Genomic DNA, 19,196 nt, shown 5'->3' on the forward strand with positions numbered 1-19,196 from the left:
GTCACAGCTGAGGTCTGGGAGCCCAGCGTGCTGCTCTGGGGCTGGGGGGCGGGGGCGCCAGGGACCGGGGCAGCCTGGAACACAGCTAGGGTGACTGACCCAGTTGGCACAGGACTGAGTGGGTTCCCGGGACCTGGGGCTTTCGGCTCTCAAATGGGACAGTCCTGGGCAAACCAGGATCAGTTGGTCACCCTAGGCAGATAAAGAACTTGCAAGGGTTCAAGTCCAAAACGGCAGACTGGGAGGTAGTGGAAGCTGCAGGGCTAGAAGGAATCAAGCGGAGGGGGGGAGGGCTTTGCCTCTGGAAGCATTTCTGGCTGGGAGGGAGGTCAGGTCGGCGTGTTCCAAGGGTCTGCCAGGAGCTGAGCACAGTCCTGAGGGACTTGTGGGCTTTTCCTGGTGGAGCTGCCCCTCCGGGACCCGGTCTTGGACCCCACCCCTCCTCAGGGCAGCCACCCCCGGATGCTGGGTCCGGCCTCTGGGCCATCTGGATAGCCATCCCTTCATTGCTAGCGTCTCTCTGGCCAAACGAGCACCCCAGGAGGCAGAGGGAGCACAGTCAGGGCTTCAGGTTCAGTTCTCAGCTTGGCCTCATCCTTTCCCTGGGAGAGGCCATTTGCAGCTCGCGCCTTTGTTCCTGCATCTGCAAGACTGCATACTGACTCTTCTCCGCAAGGATGCTGTGAAGCTGGAAGACTTGAAATAAAGTCTGTGGAGGCCCTGGCATGGACCCCGGCGCACCGAGGGAGTGTAGCTTCCCCTGGGCATTGGGTCCGGGAGCAAGGAGCTTGGAAACGAATGGAACAAGTTTGAATTGCTGAGCAGGAAGACAGGGGCTGGATAGGGGCTCCCAGACCCCGGTCAGCCCCGGGGGCCCATCCACAGCCCCCAGGGGGTGCTAACCCAGAGACTGCACTTGTGGCCAGTGTCTCCCACCCACATGGCTCCCTCCCTCCCTCCTGAAGAGAACCTTGTTCTGGGGGCGGAGGCCCAGGCCCAGCCGAAGGACGACATTTTCCAGCCATCCTCACAGCCAGAACGGCCAGGTGAATCGTGTGGGGAATCGTGTGGAAGAAGGTGTTAAAAGGGATTTTTTGTCGTCGTTGTTTTCTTACAGCATTATTAAGGCACAATTGACTTACAATAATCTGCTCACACGTAAACTGCGCAAGTTGATAAGTTTCGACATGTATGTCAGGAAACCATCACAATCAAGATAGCAAACATTTCCACCAACTGCAAACACTTCCTCCTGCCTCTTTGCAAGCCGTGCATCACTTCCCCCGTCCCCAGGCAACCCCTGATCTGCCTTCTACCATTACAGATTAGCTTGTACTTTCTAGAGTTTTATATAAGTGGAATCCTACAGTGTGTATTTGCTCTCCTTTTTTTATTTTTTATTTTTGGCTGGGGGAGTTCTGGCTCTTTCCACTCAGCATCATGATTTTAAGATTCATCCATGCTGTTGGGTGTATCAGTAGTTCATTCCTCTTTGTTGTTGAGTCATATTCCACTGTATGAATAAGCTATCATTTGTTTATCCATTTCCCTATTAATGGACACTTGGGTTTTTCCACTCTTTGGCTATGATAAGCAGAGCTACTATGAACATTTGGGTCCAAGTTTGTGTGTGGACATATTGCTTTAACTTCTCTTGGGAAAATACCTCCGAGTGGAATGGCTTGATCATATAGTAGGTGTATCTCTAACTTGTTAAAACATTGCCAAACTGTTTTCAAAGTGGCTGCACCATTTTACATTCCCAACAGCTGAGTATGAAAGATCCAGCCGTTCCACATCCCTGCCAGCACTGGATATGGTGAGTCTTTTCAATGTTAGCCATTCATAATGGGTGTGGGCTGATACCTCGCTGTGCTTTTAATTCTCATTTTTTGAATGACTGATGATGTTAAGAATCGATTTTAGTGAAGCGTCTGTTCAAATCATTTGCTTATTTCCTAGTTGGATTGTTTGGGTTATTATTATTCAGTTAGAACTGCTCTCTCTCTATTCTGGACATGAGTTCATTGTCAGAGACCTGTTTTACAAATACTCTCGGGCTTCACTGGTGACACAGTGGTTAAGAACCCGCCTGCCAATGCAGGGGACACAGGTTCGAGCCCTGGTCCGGGAAGATCCCACATGCCGTGGAGCAAATAAGCCCGTGCGCCACAACTACTGAAGCCCGCGCGCCTAGAGCCCGTGCTCCGCAACAAGAGAAGCCACCGCAGTGAGAAGCCCGCACACCACAACAAAGAGTAGCCCCCGCTCGCTGCAACTAGAGAAAGCCCACGTGCAGCAACAAAGACCCAAGGCAGCCAAAATTAAATAAGTAAATTAAAAAAAAACAAACCAGACAAATACTCTTTACCAGGCTTTTTTTTTTTTTTTTGCTGTACACGGGCCTCTTACTGCTGTGGCCTCTCCTGTTGCGGAGCACAGGCTCCGGACGCATAGGCTCAGCGGCCATGGCTCATGGGCCCAGCCGCTCCGTGGCATGTGGGATCCTCCCGGACCGGGGCACGAACCTGTGTCCCCTGCATCGACAGGCGGACTCTCAACCACTGCGCCACTAGGGAAGCCCCTCTTTACCAGGCTTTTGCTTGCCTTTTAACTTTCTTAAAACTCTTTTTATTTTTTTTATTTTTGGCTGTGTTGGGTCTTCGTTGCTGTGCACAGGCTTTCTTAGTTGCAGCGAGCAGGGGCTACTCTTCGTTGCGGTGCGTGGGCTTCTCATTGCAGTGGCTTCTCTTCTTGTGGAGCACAGGCTCTAGGCACGCAGGCTTCAGTAGTTGTGGCTCACAGGCTTAGTTGCTCTGTGGCATGTGGGATCTTCCCAGACCAGGGCTTGGACCCGTGTCCCTGCATTGGCAGGCGGATTCTTAACCACTGAGCCACCAGGGAAGTCCCAAAACTGTCTTTTGAAGAGTAATGTTTTGATAAAGTCCACATTATCAATTTTTAAAAATAATTTGTATTTATTGTGTTAAGAAATCCTACCTAGCCAATCGTTTGTTGCTAGTATGTAGAAATACAATTGGCTTTGTATCTGGCAATCTTGCTAATCTCACAGATTAGTTTTAATAGCTTTTTTTGTAAATTCCTTAGAAATTTTTACGTAGGTGACCATGACATCTGTGTGTAAAGTGTAGCTTTACTTCTTTCTTTACATCAGTATGATTCTCACTTTGTTTTGTTTTCTTGCCTTATTGCACTAGCTAGGAACTCCATTACAGTGTTGGATAGAAGTGGTAAGAGTGGACACCCTTACCTTGTTCTCTGTGTTGGGGGCAAGCATTGAATTCTTCACTATTAAGTGTAACTTAGTATTAAGCTGTTAGGTTTCTCTTAGATGCCTTTTTCAGGTTAAGAAAATTCCTTTCTGGGACTCCCCTGGCAGTCCAGTGGTTAAGACTCCACACTTCCACTGCAGGGGGCATGGATTTGATCTCTGGTTGGGGAACTAAGATCACACGGTGTGGCAAAAAAAAAAAAAAATCCTTTCTGTTCCTAGTTTACTGAGTCTTTTTTTAAATAAATAAATAATTAATTATTGGCTGTGTTGGGTCTTTGTTGCTGTGTGCAGGCTTTCTCTAGTTGCGGCGAGTGGGGGCCACTCTTCATTGTGGTGCATGGGCTTCTCATTGTCGTGGCTTCTCTTGTTGCGGAGCACGGGCTCCAGGCACGCAGGCTTCAGTAGTTGTGGCTCGTGGGCTCTAGAGCTCAGGCTCAGTAGTTGTGGCGCACGGGCTTAGTTGCTCCGCAGCATGTGGGATCTTCCTGGACCAGGGTTCGAACCCATGTCCCCTGCATTGGCAGGCAGGCTCTTAACCACTGCACCACCAGGGAAGCCCTACTGAATCTTTATTAGGAATGAAAGTTGAAATATGTCAAAAAAATTTTTGCGTGTGTTGAGATGATCATATATATATATATGATCATATATATACACATATATATTTTAGTTTGTCAATATGCTGAATCACAATGATTGATTTTCAAATGTTAAACCAATCTTATATTGCTGGGATAAACCCTACTTTGACATGTTGTCATTCTTTTTATACTTTGTTGAATTCCACTTGCAAATATTTTGTTAAGAACTTTTGTGTCTATGTTTATGAGGAATATCGGTCTGTAGATTTCTTCTCCTGTAATGTTGTTGTCTAGTTTTGGTATCAGGGTAATGCTGGCCTCAAAAGATAAGTTGGAAAGTTTTCTCATCTTCTACCTTTTGGGAGAGTTTCTTTAGAATGGGTATTATCTCTTCCATAAGTGTTTGGTAGAATTTGCCAGAAAAGCCATCTGGGTCTGGAATTTTCTTTGTGGAAGCTTTTTAACTACAAATATAATTTATTTAATAGATATGGGGTTATTCAGATATCAATTTATTCTTCAGAGAGCTTCGGTAGTTCAGATCCTTCAAAGAATTTGTTCAGTTCACTTAAGTTGTCAACTTTTTTGGCATAAAGTTGTTCAAAATATTCACTTGTTATCCTTTTAAGTTCTGTAGGATCCATTGTCCCCTTTCATATCCCTGAGATTGGTAATGTATGTTTTCTCTCCTTTTTTCTCTGATCAGTCTGGTCAGAGATTTGTCAAGTTTATTGACTTCTTCAAGACCTAGCTTTTGGTTTCATTGATTTTTAAAATTGTTTTAGTGTTTTCTATTTCACTGATTTCTGCTCTTTATAATTTCCTCTCTTCTTTTTACTTTGGGTTTTTCTCTTCTCTGGTTTCTTTTTTCTTTTTTTTTTAACATCTTTATTGGAGTATAATTGCTTTACAATGGTATGTTAGTTTCAGCTTCACAACAAAATGAATCAGTTATATATACACATACATTCCCATATCTCTTCCCGCTTGCGTCTCCCTCCCTCCCACCCTCCCTATCCCACCCCTCCAGGCGGTCACAAAGCACCGAGCTGATCTCCCTGTGCTATGCGGCTGCTTCCCACTAGCTATCTACCTTACGTTTGGTAGTGTATATATGTCCATGCCTCTCTCTCGCTTTGTCACAGTTTACCCTTCCCCCTCCCCATAGCCTCAAGTCCATTCTCTAGTAAGTCTGTGTCTTTATTCCTGTTTCACCCCTAGGTTTTTCATGACATTTTTTTTTAAAATTCCATATATATGTGTTAGCATACGGTATTTGTCTCTCTCTTTCTGACTTACTTTACTCTGTATGACAGACTCTAGGTCTATCCACCTCATTACAAATAGCTCAATTTCGTCTCTTTTTATGGCTGAGTAATATTCCATTGTATATATGTGCCACATCTTCTTTATCCATTCATCCGATGTTGGACACTTAGGTTGTTTCCATCTCTGGGCTATTGTAAATAGAGCTGCAATGAACATTTTGGTACATGACTCTTTTTGAATTATGGTTTTCTCAGGGTATATGCCCAGTAGTGGGATTGCTGGGTCATATGGTAGTTCTATGTGTAGCTTTTTAAGGAACCTCCATACTGTTCTCCACAGTGGCTGTATCAATTTACATTCCCACCAACAGTGTAAGAGGGTTCCCTTTTCTCCACACCCTCTCCAGCATTTATTGTTTCTAGATTTTTTGATGATGGCCATTCTGACTGGTGTGAGATGATATCTCATTGTAGTTTTGATTTGCATTTCTCTAATGATTAGTGATGTTGAGCATTCTTTCATGTGTTTGTTGGCACTCTGTATATCTTCTTTGGAGAAATGTCTATTTAGGTCTTCTGCCCATTTTTGGATTGGGTTGTTTGTTTTTTTGTTATTAAGCTGCATGAGCTGCTTATAAATTTTGGAGATTAATCCTTTGTCCGTTGCTTCATTTGCAAATATTTTCTCCCATTCTGAGGGTTGTCTTTTGGTCTTCTTTATGGTTTCCTTTGCTGCGCAAAAGCTTTTAAGTTTCATTAGGTCCCATTTGTTTACTTTTGTTTTTATTTCCATTTCTCTAGGAGGTGGGTCAAAAAGGACCTTGCTGTGATTTATGTCATAGAGTGTTCTGCCTATGTTTTCCTCTAAGAGTTTGATAGTTTCTGGCCTTACATTTAGGTCTTTAATCCATTTTGAGCTTATTTTTGTGTATGGTGTTAGGGAGTGATCTAATCTCATACTTTTACATGTAGCTGTCCAGTTTTCCCAGCACCACTTATTGAATAGGCTGTCCTTTCTCCACTGTACATTTCTGCCTCCTTTGTCAAAGATAAGGTGACCATATGTGTGTGGGTTTATCTCTGGGCTTTCTATCCTGTTCCATTGATCTATCTTTCTGTTTTTGTGCCAGTACCATACCGTCTTGATAACTGTAGCTTTGTAGTATAGTCTGAAGTCTGGGAGCCTGATTCCTCCAGTTCCTTCTTTCGTTCTCAAGATTGCTTTGGCTATTCGGGGTCTTTTGTGTTTCCATACAAATTGCAAAATTTTTTGTTCTAGTTCTGTGAAAAATGCCAGTGGTAGTTTGATAGGGATTGCATTGAATCTATAGATTGCTTTGGGTAGTAGAGTCATTTTCACAATGTTGATTCTTCCACTCCAAGAACATGGTATATCTCTCCATCTATTTGTATCATCTTTAATTTCTTTCATCAGTGTCTTATAATTTTCTGCATACAGATCTTTTGTCTCCTTAGGTAGGTTTATTCCTAGATATTTTATTCTTTTTGTTGCAATGGTAAATGGGAGTGTTTTCTTGATTTCACTTTCAGATTTTTCATCATTAGTATATAGGAATGCCAGAGATTTCTGTGCATTAATTTTGTATCCTGCCACTTTACCAAATTCATTGATTAGCTCTAGTAGTTTTCTGGTAGCATCTTTAGGGTTCTCTATGTATAGGATCATGTCATCTGCAAACAGTGACAGCTTTACTTCTTCTTTTCCGATTTGGATTCCTTTTATTTCCTTTTCTTCTCTGATTGCTGTGGCTAAAACTTCCAAAACTATGTTGAATAAGAGTGGTGAGAGTGGGCAACCTTGTCTTGTTCCTGATCTTAGTGGAAATGCTTTCAGTTTTTCACCATTGAGGATGATGTTTGCTGTGGGCTTGTCATATATGGCCTTTATTATGTTGAGGAAAGTTCCCTCTATGCCTACTTTCTGCAGGGTTTTTATCATAAATGGGTGTTGAATTTTGTCAAAAGCTTTCTCTGCATCTATTGAGATGATCATATGGTTTTTCTCCTTCAGTTTGTTAATATGGTTTATCACATTGATAGATTTGCGTATATTGAAGAATCCTTGCATTCCTGGAATAAACCCCACTTGATCATGGTGTATGATCCTTTTAATGTGCTGTTGGATTCTGTTTGCTAGTATTTTGTTGAGGATTTTTGCATCTATGTTCATCAGTGATATTGGCCTGTAGTTTTCTTTCTTTGTGACATCCTTGTCTGGTTTTGGTATCAAGGTGATGGTGGCCTCGTAGAAGGAGTTTGGGAGTGTTCCTCCCTCTGCTATATTTTGGAAGAGTTTGAGAAGGATAGGTGTTAGCTCTTCTCTAAATGTTTGATAGAATTCGCCTGTGAAGCCATCTGGTCCTGGGCTTTTCTTTGTTGGAAGATTTTTAATCACAGTTTCAATTTCAGTGCTTGTGATTGGTCTGTTCATATTTTCTATTTCTTCCTGATTCAGTCTTGGCAGGTTGTGCATTTCTAAGAATTTGTCCATTTCTTCCAGATTGTCCATTTTATTGGCATAGAGTTGCTTGTAGTAATCTCTCATGATCTCTTTTATTTCTGCAGTGTCAGTTGTTACCTCTCCTTTTTCATTTCTAATTCTATTGATTTGAGTCTTCTCCCTTTTTTTCTTGATGAGTCTGGCTAGTGGTTTATCTATTTTGTTTATCTTCTCAAAGAACCAGCTTTTAGTTTTATTGATCTTTGCTATTGTTTCCTTCATTTCTTTTTCATTTATTTCTGATCTGATTTTTATGATTTCTTTCCTTCTGCTAGCTTTGGGGTTTTTTTGTTCTTCTTTCTCTAATTGCTTGAGGTGCAAGGTTAGGTTGTTTATTCGAGATGTTTCCTGCTTCTTAAGGTGGGCTTGTATTGCTATAAACTTCCCCCTTAGAACTGCTTTTGCTGCATCCCACAGGTTTTGGGTCGTTGTGTCTCCATTGTCATTTGTTTCTAGGTATTTTTTGATTTCCTCTTTGATTTCTTCAGTGATCACTTCATTATTAAGTAGTGTATTGTTTAGCCTCCATGTGTTTGTATTTTTTACAGATCTTTTCCTGTAATTGATATCTAGTCTCATAGCGTTGTGGTCAGAAAAGATACTTGATACAATTTCAATTTTCTTAAATTTACCGAGGCTTGATTTGTGACCCAAGATATGATCTATCCTGGAGAATGTTCCATGAGCACTTGAGAAAAATGTGTATTCTGTTGTTTTTGGATGGAATGTCCTATAAATATCAATTAACTCCATCTCGTTTAATGTATCATTTAAAGCTTGTGTTTCCTTATTTATTTTCATTTTGGATGATCTGTCCATTGGTGAAAGTGGGGTGTTAAAGTCCCCTACTATGAATGTGTTACTGTCGATTTCCTCTTTTATGGTTGTCAGTATTTGCCTTATGTATTGAGGTGCACCTATGTTGGGTGCATAAATATTTACAATTGTTATATCTTCCTCTTGGATCGATCCCTTGATCATTATGTAGTGTCCTTCTTTGTCTCTTCTAATAGTCTTTGTTTTAAAGTCTATTTTGTCTGATATGAGAATTGCTACTCCAGCTTTCTTTTGGTTTCCATTTGCATGAAATACCTTTTTCCATCCCCTTACTTTCAGTCTGTATGTGTCTCTAGGTCTGAAGTGGGTCTCTTGTAGACAGCAAATACATGGGTCTTGTTTTTGTATCCATTCAGCCAATCTGTGTCTTTTGGTGGGAGCATTTAGTCCATTTACATTTAAGGTAATTATCGATATGTGTGTTCCTATTCCCATTTTCTTAATTGTTTTGGGTTCGTTATTGTAGGTCCTTTCCTTCTTTTGTGTTTCTTGCCTAGAGAAGTTCCTTTAGCAGTTGTTGTAGAGCTGGTTTGGTGGTGCTGAACTCTCTCAGCTTTTGCTTGTCTGTAAAGGTTTTAATTTCTCCATCAAATCTGAATGAGATCCTTGCTGGGTAGAGTAATCTTGGTTGCAGGTTTTTCTCCTTCAACACTTTCAATATGTCCTGCCACTCCCTTCTGGCTTGCAGAGTTTCTGCTGAAAGATCAGCTGTTAACCTTATGGGGATTCCCTTGTGTGTTATTTGTTGTTTTTCCCTTGCTGCTTTTAATATGTTTTCTTTGTATAATTTTTTGACAGTTTGATTAATATGTGTCTTGGCGTATTTCTCCTTGGATTTATCCTGTATGGGACTCTCTGTGCTTCCTGGACTTGATTAACTATTTCCTTTCCCATATTAGGGAAGTTTTCAACTATAATCTCTTCAAATATTTTCTCAGTCCCTTTCTTTTTCTCTTCTTCTTCTGGAACCCCTATAATTCGAATGTTGGTGCGTTTAATGTTGTCCCAGAGGTCTCTGAGACTGTCCTCAGTTCTTTTCATTCTTTTTTCTTTATTCTGCTCTGCAGTAGTTATTTCCACTATTTTATCTTCCAGGTCACTTATCCGTTCTTCTGCCTCAGTTATTCTGCTATTGATCCCATCTAGAGTACTTGTAATTTCATTTATTGTGTTGTTCATCGTTGCTTGTTTCATCTTTAGTTCTTCTAGGTCCTCGTTAACTGATTCTTGCAATTTGTCCATTCTATTGTCCATTCTATCTCCAAGATTTCGGATCAACCTTACTATCATTATTCTGAATTCTTTTTCAGGTAGACTGCCTATTTCCTCTTCATTTGTTAGGTCTGGTGGGTTTTTATCTTGCTCCTTCATCTGCTGTGTGTTTTTCTGTCTTTTCATTTTGCTTATCTTACTGTTTTTGGGGTCTCCTTTTTTGCAGGCTGAAGGTTCGTAGTTCCTGTTGTTTTTTGTGTCTGTCCCCAGTGGCTAAGGTTGGTTCAGTGGGCTGTGTAGGCTTCCTGGCGGAGGGTACTAGTGCCTGTGTTCTGGTGGATGAGGCTGGATCTTGTCTTTCTGGTGGGCAGGTCCACGTCTGGTGGTGTGTTTTGGGGTGTCTGTAGACTTATTATGATTTTGGGCAGCCTCTCTGCTAATGGGTGGGGTTGTGTTCCTGTCTTGCTAGTTGTTTGGCATAGGATGTCCAGCACTGTAGCTTGCTGGTCGTTGAGTGAAGCTGGGTGCTGGCGTTGAGATGGAGATCTCTCGGAGATTTTTGCTGTTTGATATTATGTGCAGCTGGGAGGCCTCTTGTGGACCAGTGTCCTGAAGTTGGCTCTCCCACCTCAGAGGCACAGCACTGGCTCCTGGCTGCAGCACCAAGAGCCTTTCATCCACAGGGCTCCTTAATTTGGGATGATTCGTTGTCTATTCAGGTATTCCACAGATGCAGGGTATATCAAGTTGATTGTGGAGCTTTAATCCGCTGCTTCTGAGGCTGCTGGGAGAGATTTCCCTTTCTCTTCTTTGTTCTCACAGTTCCCAGGGGCTCAGCTTTGGATTTGGCCCCGCCTGCGCGTGTAGGTCGCTGGAGGGCGTCCGTTCCCCGCTCAGACAGGACGGGGCCAAAGGAGCCGCCGACCCGGAGGCTCCGGCCCACCCAGGCCGGGGGGCAGGGAGGGTCACGGAGTGCGGGGCGGGCCCGCAGCGGCAGAGGCCGGCGTGACGCCGCAGCCTGAGGCGCGCCGAGCGCTCTCCCGGGGGAGCCGTCCCTGGATCCCGGGACCCTGGCAGTGGCGGGCTGCACAGGCTCCCCGGAAAGGCGCGTGGCCAGTGACCTGTGTTCGCACACAGGCCCCCTGGCTGCGGCAGCAGCGGCCCTAGCGTCCCATGTCCGTCCCTGGGCTCCGCACTCCCAGCCGCGGCTCGCGCCCGTCCCTGGAGCTCTCTCAAGCAGCGTTCTTAATCCCCTCTCCTCGTGCACCAGGAAACAAAGAGGGACGCAAAAGTCTCTTGCCTCTTCGGCAGGTCCAGACCCCCCCCCGGACTCTCTCCCGGCCAGCCGCGGCGCACCAACGCCCTGCAGGCTGTGTTCACGCCGCCAACCTCAGTCCTCTCCCGGCGCTCCGACAAAAGCCGGAGCCTCAGCTCCCAGTCCCGCCCGCCCCGGCGGGCGAGCAGACAAGCCTCTCGGCTGGTGAGTGCCGGTCGGCCCGATCCTCCGCGCTGGAATCTGTCCGCCTTGTCCTCCGCACCCCTGTTGCTGCGCCCTCCCCCGCGGCTCCCAAGCTCCCCCACTCCGCCTCCCGAAGCCTCCACCCGCGAAGGGGCCCCCCAGTGCGTGGACACCCCTCCGCCTTCACAGCTCTCTCCCGCCGGTGCAGGACCCGTCCCCATCCTCCCGTCCCTGTTCAGTTTTCTCTTTCGCCCCAACCAGGTACGTGGGGGGTTCCTTGCCTTTTGGGAGGTCTGAGGTCTTCTGCCAGCGTTCAGTAGGTGCTCCGTAGGAGTTGTTCCACGCGTAGATGTATTTCTGGTGTATCTGTGGAGAGGAAGGTGATCTCCCTCTCTGGTTTCTTAAGGTGAATACTGATATCACTAATTTGAGACTTTTCTTCTTTTATATATAAGCATTTAGTGCTATGACTTTCCCTCCAACCATTGCTTTAGCTTCATCCCACACATTTTTATATGCTGTGTTTTCACTGTATTCAGCTTAAAATATTTCCCAATTTCCATTGTAATTTCTTCTTTGACCCATGGCTTGTTTAGGAGTGTGTTGTTTAGTGTCCAAATGTTTGGTGATTTCTAGGCATCTCTCTGTTATTGATTTCTAATTTAATTCCATTGTGATAGGAGAACATACTTTGTAGGATTTCAATTCTTTAATCTTCACTGAGATTTGTTGATCGCCCAAAATATGTTTTATCTTGGTAAATGTTTTGTGTGCACTTAAGAAGACTGTGTATTCTGCTTTTGTTGAGTAGTGTTCTATAAATGTCAAGTTCATTGATATTATTGTTCAGATCTTCTATATCCATATTGATTTTCTGTCTCTTCTATCAATTATTGAGAGAATAGTGTCAAAATCTCCCATTGTAATTGTGGATTTGTTTATTTTTCTTTGCCATCAGCTCTTGCATCATGCATTTTGAAGTGTTGTTACTAGGTACACAAACATTAAGATTGTTAAGATTGTCCTCAAGCTGAACTCTTGAGGAATTAAAGTCTTTATCATTTTGAAACTACCCTCTTTATTCCTAGTAATATTCTTTACTCTTAAATCTACTTTGTATGTTCCTAGGATAGCCACTTCAGCTTTCTTTTGACAAGTGTTAATACAGTATATTTTTCTCTATATATTTTACTGTTAATTTATCCATGCCTTTATACTTAGAGTGGGTTTCTTGTACATACTGTATAATTGAGTCTTGCTTGTTCATCTTATCTGAAAATCTCTGCTTTTTAATTGGTGAGTTTAGACAATTTGTATTTAGTATGATGATTATTATGGTTAGGTTTAAATTGATTATCTTAATACTTATTTTACTATTCTTAATTCCCTTTTCCTATTTTCCTGCCTTCTTTTCTGATTAATAGAGTAATATTTATTATTCCATTTTACCCTTTTTTAGCTTAACAGCTGTGCTTCCTTGGTTGTGTATGTGATGTTGTGGTTTAGTGGTTTAGATCTTACATCTTTAATTTATCACAGTCTACCTTCAAATAACATTGTATTATTACTTCATGGTTAATATAAGAACCTTACCACGATACACTTCCATTTCCCCCCATTCTAGACTTCAGGTTATTTTGTTGTACATTTTACTTCTGCATATACTATAAGCTCCACAATTTGTTTTCCCCCCCTTTAAACAGTAAATCAGTTTGTAAAGAGATTTTTAAAAATAAGAAAAAAAAAGCCATTTATCTTTACCTACATAATAGCCATTTCTGGTGCTCTTCATTCCTTTTTGTAGATCCAGATTCCTTCTGTTATCATTTTCCTTCTGCTTGAAGGACTCCCTTTAACATTTTGAGCTGTTCTGCTGGTGATGGGTTCCTTCCAATTATGATGGTCTGAAAAAGTCTTTATTTTACCTCCAAGTTTGAAAGGAATTTTCACTGGGCATTAAATTTAAGGTGGTCAGCTTTTATTCTTACAATAAAGCTGTTGCTCCATTTCCTTTTAGCTTGGATTATTTCCAACAAGAAATCTACTCTTACTCTTATCTTTTTTTTCGCTGTACATCATTTGTCTTTTTATTCTACTTTTATGGGTTTTCAGCAATTTGATTATAATATGGCCTGGTGTAGTTTTCTTTACCTGCTTGAGGTTCAGTGAGATTCTTTGCTTTGTTTTTTTCCCTGCTCGGGGTTCATTGAACTTTTTGGATCTGTAGATTTATACTTTTCATCAAATTTAGAAAATTTTTGGTCATTATTTCTTCAATTATTTTTTCTGTCCCCTCTCCTTTTTTCTCCCTGTGACCCCAGTTACACGTGTGTTGGGCCACTTGATGTTGTCCCACAGGTCAGTGATCTTCTGTTCATTTTTTAACCCAGTCATTTTCTTCTCTATGTTTAATTTTGGGTAGTTTTTATTGCTGTGGCTTCCAGTTCACCAGTCTTTTGTTTTGAAGTGTTTAATGTGCTGTTAAATCCCACCTAGTGTATTTTCCCATCTTGCACTTTGTATTTTTTTTGGTTTGAGAACACCTTTTTTTTTTTTTTTTAAATATTCTCTTCCATTACGGTTTATCACAGGATATTGAATATAGTTCCCTGTGCTATACATTAGGGCCTTGTTGTCTATCCATTCTATATGTAATAGTTTGCATCTACTAACCCCAAACTCCCAGTCCATCCCTCTCCCTCCCCTTCTCTCCCTTGGCAACCACAAGTCTGTTCTCTACATCTATGAGTCTGTTTCTGTTTTGTAGATAGGTTCATTTGTGCCATGTTTAGATTCCACATATAAGTGATATCATATGGTACTTGTCTTTCTCTTTCTGACTTACTTCACTTAGTATGATAATCTCTAGTTGCATCCATGTTGCTGCAAATGGCATTATTTCGTTCTTTTTTTATGGCTGAGTAGTATTCTGCTATATATATGTACCATATCTTCTTTATCCATTCACCTGTTGATGGACATTTAGGTTGTTTCCATGTTTTGGCTATTGTGAATAGTGCTGCTATGAACATAGGGTGCATGTACCTTTTTTGTTTTTTGTTTTTTTTTGGCTGAGTTGGGTCTTCATTGCTGTGTGCAGACATTCTCTAGTTGCAGTGAGCGGGGGCTACTCTTCGTTGTGTTGCGTGGGCTTCTCATTATCGTGGCTTCTCTTGTTGCGGAGCACAGGGTCTATGCGTGCAGGCTTCAGTAGATGTGGCACGTGGGCTCAGTAGTTGTGGCTTGTGGGCTCTAGAACTCAGGCTCAGTAGTTGTGGCGCATGGGCTTAGTTGCTCCGTGGCATGTAGGATCTTCCTGGGCCAGGGCTCAAACCCATGTCCCTTGCATTGGCAGGCAGATTCTTAACCACTACATCACCAGGGAAGCCCTCATGTATGTTTTTGAATTATAGTTTTGTCTGGGTATATTCCCAGGAGCGGGATTGCTGGATCATATGGTAATTCTATTTTTAGTTTTCTGAGAACCTCTGTACTGTTTTCCATAATGGCTGTACCAACTTACATTCCCACCAGCAGTGTAGGAGGTTCCTTTTTCTCCACACCCTCTCCAGCACTTGTTATTTGTAGACATTTTTGATGATGGCCATTGTGACCAATATGAGGTGGTACCTCATTGTGGTTTTGATTTGCATTTCTCTAATGATTAGTGATGCTGAGCATCTTTTCATGTTGCACATTGTATATTTTAACTCTAAAAGCTCAATTTGGGCCTTTTAAAATATACTCTATTTCTTTCATTTTCATGCTCATGGTTTCCTCTACCTTCTTGCATGTATACCTATTTTATCATCCTTTTTCCTCATTCTATCATCAGGTCATTTATGGATTCATTTATATTGATTTATTTGTCTTCTTATGGATCCTATTTTCCTCCTTCTTTGCATTCCTGGTAATTTTTTTTTTTTGTGGTACGCGGGCCTCTCACTGTTGTGGCCTCTCCCGTTGTGGAGCACAGGCTCCGGACGCGCAGGCTCAGCGGCCATGGCTCACAGGCCTAGCTGCTCCGCGGCATGTGGGATCTTCCCGGACTGGGGCACGAACCCATGTCCCCTGCATCAGCAGGCGGACTCTCAACCACTGCGCCACCAAGGAAGCCCATTCCTGGTAATTTTTGATTAGATGCCAGGCATTGCAATTTTCCTTCGTTAGGTGCTAGAGTTTTTCATATTTCTTTAAATATTTTTGGCTTTGTTCTGAGCTGTAGTTACTTGGAGACAATTTGATTCTTTCAAGGTTTACTTTTAAGCTTTGAGGCAGATCCAGGTCAGCCTTTAGTCTAGGGCTAATTGGGCACAACCATGAAGGCAATAGTCTTCTGAGGACTCTACTTATGCCCTATTGTTATGAAATCTTTCCACTTGGGCTGGTGGGAAGATGAGCTATTCTCATCCCTGTACAAGTCCAGGGGATTGTTCTGCCTCTTCCATTCTTTCTTCGGCCTTGGTAGTTTCCTCACACTCATGCACTGATCAGTACTTAGCTAAAGACTGGAGGAGAACCCTCTGCAGATCTCTGAAGCTCTTTATCTCTGTGCAGCTCTCTCTTCTCTGGTGTTCTAGATTGTGAATTATAGCTGTCTTGGACGCTCTGATCTCTGTGTCCCAGCTCAGAGACACTGTTGGGCTCTGAGTAGGTCTCCCTTCTCTGGATGTGGCCTGGAAACTGTCTCTAGGGGACATTGGTAGTGCTCACCTCATTTGTTTACCTTCTCTCAGAGCTTCCTATCCTGGGCTGCCTTCTATCCACTGTTTGAAAAACCACAGTTTCATTAGCGTGTGTGTGTGTGTGTGTGTGTGTGTGTGTGTGTAGATTAAGATTGGAGGGTAAATCTTATCCCTGTTACTCAATTTTGGCTGGAAATGGAAGTGCTTTGCATGACTTTGGTGAAGGGAGACAGCTGGGCAAAGTCTCCCTTTGCATTCCCCCATCCTCGTTCCTGTTATCTGGGATTAAGACACGATGGCTGGAGCTCCAGGAGCTTTCTTAGATCAGGAGGTGACTTACAGCATGGAAGCTACCTTCTAAGGATGTAGGAAAAGAGAGATGGATGGAAGGAGCCCAGGACCCAGCCATGCCAGCTCTGCACGGCCAACTTCTCAATTTCTTTTCCTTGAGAAAACAAATCCTTGAGTGTTTAATCCTCATTATTTTGTGCTTTCTGCTTTGCAGCCAAACCTGATTCTAGTGGATACAGCCCCTCATCCCATCCCACCCCAATCTTCCTCTCAAATGTCCAAAGAGTGCCCAAAGGATGTGGCTCTGCAGTGAGGAGTGGCGAGGCTGGCATTGCCCCCAACCACCGGTCACTCCATCTGGCTTGGGTCTGGGCAGGTCTGGGCTTCCCTCCCACCCTCTGTAGCTGGCCCATGGGTGGCCTTTGCTCTGGGCTCTACTTCCTGACCCTGCTCGTGCTCCTTGGATCCCACCCCCAGCCATGGTCCCGCACTCCTGGGCCCCACTCACCTTACAAGGTGCAGTGGTGGGACTTCCCTGGTGGTGCAGTGGTTAAGAATCCGCCTGCCAATGCAGGGGACATGGGTTCGATCCCTGGTCCGGGAAGATCCCACATGCCACGGAGCAACTAAGCTCGTGCGCCACAACTACTGAAGCCCGCACGCCTAGAGCCCGTGTTCCGCAACAAGAGAAGCCACCGCAATGAGAAGCCCGCGCGCTGCAATGAAGAGTAGCTCCCATCCGCTGCGACTAGAGAAAGCCCGTGTGCGGCAACGAGGCCCCAACGCAGCCAAAAATAAATAAACAAATGAATGAATAAATGAATTTTTTTTAAAAAAGGTGCAGTGGTGCAGATGGTGTGGCTGTGTGGCAGTGGGGAGGGCGGTCCAATGGGATGAGTGGTGCAGTGGCAGAGTCGTGCAGGGGCCGAGGGTTTGGTGGTTTGGTGGCGCAGGCAGGCAGCAGAGGTGGTGCAGGTGACGTGGGTGGTGCAGCGCAAGGGTGTGGCTTTGGTGCGGATGGTCTGACTTCGCTTCCACTTCTGCCTCCTGCTGACTGTGGTCCACTGGCAAGGGTGGCTGACACTGACTGGGAATTGTCCACCCACACCCTTCTGCTCACTCCCTTGCCCACCCTTCCTCCTCGCCAAGGGAACATCTATTTGCTCTGGTCACCTGGCTTCCTGCACGCAGCCAGCAAGCCAGTCACAGCAGTGCCATTGCCCTCCCCAGCAGCGGTCTGGGAAGGCCACTGGGACAGGTTGAGGAGACCAGAGGAAAGTATGCAGGGGTCTGTGGGGACCCATCAAAGAGACTCACAGCAAAGACAGCACCTCTTTCCCCTGAAGATGTGTTGTGGATGCAGGTGACATCAGGAACCCGGGGCTACCCTAGGGCAGGTGGAAGCCAGGTCGACACGCCACGGCTAGGAGAACAGACAAACGGAGGGGTCTGAGTCCCGGTGATGCCATTAAGGTGTGTCCCCTTCCTTGGGTGACACGCCTTCCTATGGCTTGAGGCAGTCACATCCTGCAGGTCAGTGTCCCTGGTTGTGAGGCAGGGACAAGAGTCACCATTTGCCACGTGGTCATGAGGAGCAAAGGGCCGGAGCCGGGGACCCCCAACCAGCTTGGGCACACTGTGCACTCCCGAAGTGCTTGCTTTCCTCCCTTGAACGGGAGGCGGTGTCCATGGCAAGAAACCCTTGGGTCCTGGATGCCCACCTGGGGGCACACAGAGGACTTCAGTATTATCTGTAATGTTTCTATATTCTGCATTGAAAGAGAGAAAGAGTTGAAACAATTGGAACAAAATGCCAGTGATTGTCATGTCTGCGCGGCGCGTGCACAGCTGTGCGCTCTTTGTTCCGTGTACTTTTCCAAAAAGAAATCAGAGGCGGTGCGGAGCTGCCCTTCCTCCCTCCCCCGTGCGGGTCTGCAGGCCCACTGGCGGGGCAGGAGTGGCCCCTGCTCTGCTCGCATCAGGGTTGCGGGGGGGCACTGCCAGCCCAGCGGCCCTTGCCGGCGTCCTAGCTGCCGGCTCACGCGCCTCTCTGCAGCCCACCGTGCTCGGGGCACAGGAGCAGATGGCGCTCCAGGGGCCTCCCTGACGCCCTCCAGCTTGTCCCTGATCCCTGCCATTGTGCCGGGGCCACGCTGCCTTCCAGCAGCTCCTGGGCAAGGCTGTGCGAGGCCTGCCATGGGCTGAGAGCCGGCAGGTCCCTGCGGGGGGCCGGGGAGGGTCGGGGGAGATGGGGGCCAGGGGCGAGGGAGGGTTGGCGCTCTCCGCTGCTCCTGAACCAGCAGCTTTCAGACCACAGCTGTGTGTGCGTGTGTCGGGGGCAGGAGACACAGTCAAGAAACCTAGTGTCACTGGGGGTCCTGCTTTACTGCTTGGGGGTCAAAGGATGCCCTCAGTGGGGTCCCAAAGAGCAACTCGTAGATCCCAACACATGCACAGTGACAGGAAGCCCCAGGAGGTCCCCTGGCTCCAATCAGTGACATGTGTCCTCAGTCCCTCCTGCACGTCTCGCTGCCCCTGCCAGGTGCCCGGGTCCATGGGGGTTTGGCAGAGGATGACTTGGAGGAGGGGCTGGGTTGATGGCAGCAAGGTAGGGGATGGCGCAAACTGAGCATGACGGGAATGGGTTTGGGGAGGATTGGACTCTTTGAGGGAGAAAAGTGGGGCTGGTGGGCCCGGGTGGGTCAGAGCAGGGTTCAGTCCCAGTCTGGTTCAGAGTGGCTGAGTGACCTTGGGCCAGTCATACTGCCTCTCAGCCTCGGGTTTACCCCTTCATAAAATGGGTCTAATATTGACAACTCAGGGGTCAATAAAATGTATGTAAAACGTCCACCCTGGACTTCTCTGGTGGTGCAGTGGTTAAGACTCCGCCCTTCCACTGCTGGGGGTGCAGGTTTGATCCCTGGTCGGGGAAGTTCCACATGCTGCGGGGTAGAGCCAAAAAAAAAGAAAAAAACCAAAAACGTCCACCCTGGTGCCTGCCTCATTCAATAACTCCCACCCCCTTCCCCTCCTCCGTGGGCGGGCTG

At 45.2% G+C, this 19,196-nt stretch overlaps 1 long non-coding RNA gene across 1 annotated transcript; it reads left to right on the plus strand.

Moving 5' to 3' along the window:
* The first annotated feature begins 304 nt into the window (after positions 1-304).
* LOC125963627 (uncharacterized) lies at positions 305-16,986 on the plus strand. Its single transcript, XR_007475833.1, has 2 exons — positions 305-1,819; positions 16,364-16,986. It is a non-coding gene; the product is annotated as an uncharacterized LOC125963627 (long non-coding RNA).
* The last annotated feature ends 2,210 nt before the right edge of the window (positions 16,987-19,196 follow it).

This window comes from Orcinus orca, chromosome 2 (genome assembly GCF_937001465.1).
Source record: "Orcinus orca chromosome 2, mOrcOrc1.1, whole genome shotgun sequence".
In the NCBI taxonomy this organism is placed as follows: Eukaryota; Metazoa; Chordata; class Mammalia; order Artiodactyla; family Delphinidae; genus Orcinus; species Orcinus orca.